Below are 7,175 nucleotides of genomic sequence, written 5' to 3' on the forward strand. Positions count from 1 at the left end.
AGTATTAGTACAGGGCAACCTGTGCATGCTATGTCTCACAAATTGCGTCAATTTTTCTCCGATATGCCTGCTTTGATAAGATATTTTACATTAGTACATTTGTGACCGAGCATCTGCAGACCATGTTTTCTGAAATTACACATATACGCCTATTTGTTCTCTTGGTTATGACTTGTGTACAATACTTTTCCTCCAAATACAATAATTTTAAGCCTCTGCTACGATACTTTAACATTTCCCATCTGGTAAAGCTGGACCAAATGGACCAAAATTAAAATGAATGGGCTAATGTGACCTACACCATGTTAAATCCAGAACATGTTCTATTATATTAAATTTACTTTTTTTACACAATTGGCAGAGCAAGAATCCACATTTCAGGACAGTAAATTAGAAGCAACAGCCAGCAGCGCCGTTTAGCTTAGCTTAGCACAGAACAAACACAGAACAGCTAACCTGGCTCTGCATGATCAATGGTAACAAAATCTGCCGATCAGAATCTTTAAGGTCTACGAATAAACAAATGATATCTCATTACAAAAACCAAAGCTCAAAAACTACATGTTGTGGTTTTATTGAGTGTTATTACTATTTCTCGACCAGACAAATACACTTTTTGTGAATGAATTTTAAAAAAAGAGACATGAAATGTTAGTGAAATTAGTGAGCTTCAGAGTTGCTGGGAAGGAGATTTTGTTACCTTTGGAGAGAGCCAGACCAGCTGTTCCCCTAGCTTAGTAGTAGTAGTAGTATTGATATTCTTATCTAACTCTCACTTACATGTGAAAAGGGCTAAATCTACCTACTACTTGCACAATCTTTGACTATGGTAACAACTCAGCAAATTCTGGAAAGTGGTAAAATATCTTTAAGGCATTACTTCATCCACCCTCCCTCAGCAGATTATATTGGACTCTAAAGTTGTGAATGACGAAAAGGATATTTATAATGCTTTTAATGATCATTTTATCAAATCAAGCTTTCTGTTTAATAAACTCAGTGGCATGGATGAGTCACTAGAGGCCCAAGATAATGTCTCTATCACTATTTCAGAGGAAGAGATGGCCTTATCTCCAAGAAAAGTCTCTTTTCTTTTAGACCAATTAACTGCTTTGAAGTTCTCCTTGCTTTGTGTAATCCTAAGTACATGAAAAGCTCTCTGGGCGCAGACAAGTTAGATCCCTATCTTTTAACTCTTGCTGCCCTCATCATTGCTGAGCCTTTGACACAAATTTTTAATTTAACACTCTTCTCTGGTTCAATTCCAAAAGTCTGGAAATCCTCTACATAAAGGGGGAGATTCAAATGATCTGAATAACTACATACTAATAACTACTACCTATCTCCAAACTCCCATGTCTAGCAAAGTTGTTGGAATCTTTTATAAATGAACAGGTTTTTGTCTGCAAATGCTATTTTAAGTACCTATCAATCTGATTTTAGAGCTGGCCATAGCACCATTACAGCAGCCACTGTTGTTTTAAATGACATAGTCTCTGCTCTCGATAGTAGGAAACATTGTACAGCTTTGTTTATTTATCTATCAAAGGTTTTTAACACTGTTAATAACAGACTACTTCTGCATAAAATGGTCTTGATGGGTTTTGAGGATGCATCCTTTAAATGGTTTCAGGACTACCTCTCTGATAGAGCACAGTGCTACAGGATTGAAGTCAGAGGTTTTCGGATTAAAAAATGGGGTTCCACAAGGCTCAATTTTAGGCCCATCGTTGTTTACCTTATATATTGATGATTTCTGGGCCTCAGTAGACAACTGTAAAGCACACTTTTATGGAGATTATAGTATTCTTTATTCTTATACACCATCTGTGGAACAAGCTGTGTCAAATCTTCAGTTTGTATTTGACTGTGCGTGGACATCCTTGAAAAATCTTAGATTGTTTTTAAATGAGTCCAAGACTAAATTTATGATATTTACAAGGTTAAGAAAGTATGATCACACCTACAGTATTCCTTATCTGAGTAGGGCCCAAAGTGAACATGTCACAGATTACAAATACCTGGGCATTTGGCTAGATGATAAGCTTTCATTTAAAACGCACGTACTTGAACTCACAAAGAAGGTGAGAATTAAACTGTGTGCACTGTACAGGATCCGGCCATGCTTCTCTTTAGAAAACAGAGTGGCAATTGTTCAATCAACTCTAATGTCAGTCTTAGATTATGGTGATATTGTGTATATACATGCAGCCCCATCCACACTGAAATCACTTGACGCAGTTTCCCACAGTTCACTACGTTTTATTACTGTGGATGGTTTTAGAACTCATCACCATGAATTATACCTGAATGATGGTCTTTTCTCAATGATAGAAGGGAAAGATACTGCCTCCTTTTTGTTTATAAGGATATGCTAGACAAGTTACCCTCCTACCTCACTTCTCTTTTAAAAGATCGGTCATCAAACAAGCTCACAGAAATGTATATCCTTTGAAACTCCCCAGATCAATACTGAGCTTGGCAAAATAGCTTTTAGCTTTTTTGCACCAAATAAATGGAACAAATTACAAGAGGTATTGAAATTGGACAGGTATGTGTCAGTGGATCATTTTAAGTGTTTGCTGGATGATATGGTTGTTGTACAGTGCTCCTGCTTTGGTTGATTCATAGACATGATTGCTATTTATTGTTTATTTGTCTGTTAGTTATTTGCTTCATTTGACATTTATTGACATTACTGTGGTTGTTATCATATACTGTATATCCTTCTAGCCCGTATGAATGTGAACTCAGGGCATTGCTGTAAAAGAGCTTAATGCTCAGTCAATTTTCCCTGAATAAACAATGGTTATGTTTCCCAAAATGTGAAACTATTCCTCTAACAAACTCTCCTTCTGTGTATTTTCAGAAATATTAACCCCTGTCCATTTAATCAAAGCATATTACATTAAGATTCAACATTTTCATTAGAAACAAACCAGTTTAGACATCAAATGTCTTCAGTAGGATATTTTTAAATGGCAAAGAGTCAAGGATGTTGAACAAAAATCAAGAATATTACTTCTGATGTAATTTCACATCTATAAATAACAAAAAAAGCTGAAAGATTTTTTTCTCCCACTGACTATATGATGCAAAATGTTCTACAGTATATATAAATCTTAAATTGTTGCAGGTGCTTCCAGCCAAGCAATTTGTAAATAATTTCTCATAGTGAAGCTATGGCATTAAGATGAATTGCAATCAAAGTGCATTGTATGAAAATAATTATATATTTTTGAGAAAGAACAAAAGAAATGTTATTACTTAATTCTCAACAATTGGATTTGCTTTTTATGAATGTGTTTTATTTGTGTGTGGTGTTGGTGTTTGGTTTTGTAATAATAATAAAAGAAGAGATTATATGACAAAAACAACTTGTGCAGTGTGGTGTGTACAATCTTCTTGGATCAAGTGTGAAACAGCTTCATAAAATACACTGAAAGAGAGAGACAGAGAGAGACAGAGAGAGAGAGAGAGAGAGAGAGAGAGAGAGAGAGAGAGAGAGAGAGAGAGAGAGAGAGAGAGAGAGAGAGAGAGAGTGTTAAATACCCAGGTGATACACTCAAAGGAAAGTGCCAAGAGGGCTTGTAAGTTAGCTGAAATACGAACGTCAAAATAAAGCAGAAGGATGTAGATGGAGGTGTTTTTGACAGAAGCTGTAGTGAAAAGATGCCAGCAGGTGACGAGAGGCAATGAAAGAGATGATGAGGAGGTGGTTTAAAGACCTTGAGCAAAGTATTCATCACAAGGGGATATATTCTGTAAACAGAGCCCTGAGCAAAAGAAAAAAAAAAAGCTGCTGCAATTGATGAAGAAAATCCAGCAGAACAGTTTGGATAATGAAAGACTGGTTTTGAGAGGCGAAGAAGTTTGATATGAAGGACTGATAAAGAGTGAAATTACAGTGTAGATATGGAGAATGTGGAGATCTCACAGTGATGAAGCAATGCGTTGCAGTAATTTATAATCTGTTTCAGTAGACACATTGGAAGCCTGTGAGCATATGTGCAGCAACAGATGAGAAAAACTTGGTGATATGAGGATTTGCTGTAAAAATTACTATTTGAGTTGGTGTTTGTGTGATAGAGAATGTGGTGGTGGTGTGTGTGTTAAGGTCAAACAAAGATTTCCATAATATGTGCCTGCCACGGAGAGAGGTAATTAAGGTGTATCTATAATTCAACAGCAGAGGAAACAGATTGTCGGCGAAGGGAGAGGAAGACCCCATGTGACTCTGTTAACAAGCTGTGACAGACAGAGTTGAGATCAACACAGAGATGGAGGAGAAAATCTGAAAATAACAGTGATGAAAAAAATATTCACTGACTGGATGAGTCATTGTACGGCTGACTGGTTGCCTAATTGACTGGTTGATGACTAACTGACTGACTCACGCCCTCATTCACTCACTGATGGATTGATTCTCTAATGGATCAATAGGCAGCCGACTCATAAACAAGCAGCAAAATCAGGTTAGGATTGTGCAAGGTACATTTATCACCTTCATGGCATTTTTGATGCATTTGCCAATTTCGTCGCGTCTTAATTTATTTATTCTAGTTAACCTTTAATGACTTCTTGAATGAGGTTGTTGTACAACACACACACACACACACGCACTCACACACACACACACACATACAGGCACACACACACACACACACACACACATCTGGGTTCATATGTTTGTTGAGAGGTCCAGAGGAGCTGCATCAGTGATAAAAACAGTTAATCTCTGATTACAAGACGGCAGCTGCTTCTCTTCTCGCCAAATAGAAAAAAAACAGTTGTTGCCGCTGTCAAAGCCGCTGTCAAAGCCTCATGAGAACTGCAGCTGGCAAATTCTGTAGTCGTCTAACAAAAAAGACAGATAAAACCAAACCCTGTATGAGAAAATCATTTGAATCATAGAAGCTAGTGGAAGTTTTGCTCTCTATTAAAATATGTATTTTCTCATTGCCCCTTCCGCTGTCAGAACATACAGTATATGTATGCAGGACAGGGCATGTGTGTTTGCTTTGTGGTGATTTATTGATTAATTGCAATTTCTTTCATGAATGAAATTACATAATCAACTGAAATGGAAAAGGTTCTGCATTGTTGTTTAGTTTTGAGGAATTGTACTGTAAAAAAAATCTTTGTTAATATCTTATTATATCTTATTACTTAAGTTTACAGTGTGCTCACATGGTGCATGTTACTAAATAATTTGCTTGATACAACATACATATAAGGGAGAGGTGGAGGTGGTGGGGCGTCCATAGGGCCCCTTAACTGGGTTAATCAGACCATGATATATAGGAGAAAAATATAGCTGAAGCATAAAACTAAATTAAATTGAATATTGCAAAGAGAAGAGATCCTTTGATAAGCACAAATTCTGCCAGTGTTTTGAATCAGTAAATATGTCAGATCAGACTCTTATTATAGATAATAACCAGAATCCTTTAACCTCTTCTAAATGGTTGTTTTCTTCTGGGTGTGAAGCAAGTAACACAGGGAGAAATGAGGAAACTTAAGACAGGCTGAACAAGATAACAATGACTTGATTGGTATGACTTTTAGAAAGTGATCTGAAATGATAAAAAAACTGCTTCCTTTTGATAAAAATATAATTAAAGTAATGAGTAATGTGATTACTTTATGCTTTTTTGGCAGCATGGTGGCTCAATGGTTAGCGCAGTTACCTCACAGCAAGAAGGTCCTGAGTTCAAACCCCAGCCGTCACAGGTCCTTTGTGTGTTTGCATGTTCTCCCTGTGTTTGTATGAGTATCCGCCGGGTGCTCCTGTTTCCTCCCACCATCAAAAACATGTAAGTTAGGGTAAATAATCCTCCCAGTGCCCCTGACCACGGCACTGGCAAAAGAACTGAAGTTGGTCCCCAGGTGGTGCACTGCAGCTGCCCACTGCTACTAGTGTGTGTGTATAGGATGGGTCAAATGCAGGGGATCAATTTCCCCATGGAGATCAATAAAGTACCTCAAAAAATATATGCTAATGAGTAAAGTAACTATGGTATTGCTCAGCAGCAGTGGTAGTAATGGTGATGTAATAGTGGGAGAAAAAAAAAGACTTAAATTACACTTCCAAGAAGAATGACAAAGTAGTATAATTGGTCACACAACTGAAATGATGTACCCAAAGGAAAAGAAAGGAAACCAAGCTCAAATGAGACAAACAATATTATGAAATGTTAAGCGGCATCATATCACAGTTCAGCTGAGTCAAATGCCAAGAAATGTTGTGAGTGGGCAGATCAGTAGTCACGAATCGAACTGTCTCAGTTAAAACTATGAGTAATCTATTATGTCTACATCAAAGATCAGACTTGCTGTGGTGTCTGTTGAATACTTTCCTCACCAGCTCCATATAAACACAAACACGTGTCAATTCACCTGACAGCAAAGATGCAGCTTATCTTGCATGACTACGACTAAATTAGACTAAATACCTGTCTGTGTGTGTGTCTGCATGTGTGTTAGGGTCAGCTAAGGTACTTAGTTGAGGTGTAGTCCACATGAGCTGACAGGTGTAATGAGATCTGTGAAAATTAGCCGAGCTCACACACAAACACACACACACACACACACACACACACACACACACACACACACACACACACACACATTTCATACCTAACACATGTACACAAATTGCACACCTATCTTTGATATCATTTTTGAGGTACAACTCCAGAAATGTTGTCATAACCATTTTATTATTTTTCATCCACCTATTTCACGATATCATAGAGAATCCATGAAGATGCAAATAAGGACAAGCGAAACACTGTCACAGCCTTCAACAACCAAAAGCAAGAGAGATGGAGAGAGAAATAGTGACAGAGAGAAGTAGAAGAAAGAGACATAGAAGAAGAAAACAGAAACATTTGACTCTTTTTTGGGGGGGCATTAGAGCCCAGGCAGGCACTTTACAACTGAGCATCAAATTGTAAGTGGGGCGGATGTCTTGAGGTAATAAACAAACAGGAGTACTGATGTGTACGGTATTTGAACCACAGTACACAGTACACATCACTGCACAGTCTTGAATGGGTATATTTTTAGTGTGGTTGGCCAAAGTGGGAATCAAATCCTCACCCAGCACAGTGTAGGTGCTTTCCTCTACCCCCTCTGAACATTATTCCTATGATGTCCATTTTGAACTTGCA

The sequence above is a fragment of the Thunnus maccoyii genome, chromosome 2, assembly GCF_910596095.1.
Source record: "Thunnus maccoyii chromosome 2, fThuMac1.1, whole genome shotgun sequence".
NCBI lineage: Eukaryota > Metazoa > Chordata > Actinopteri > Scombriformes > Scombridae > Thunnus > Thunnus maccoyii.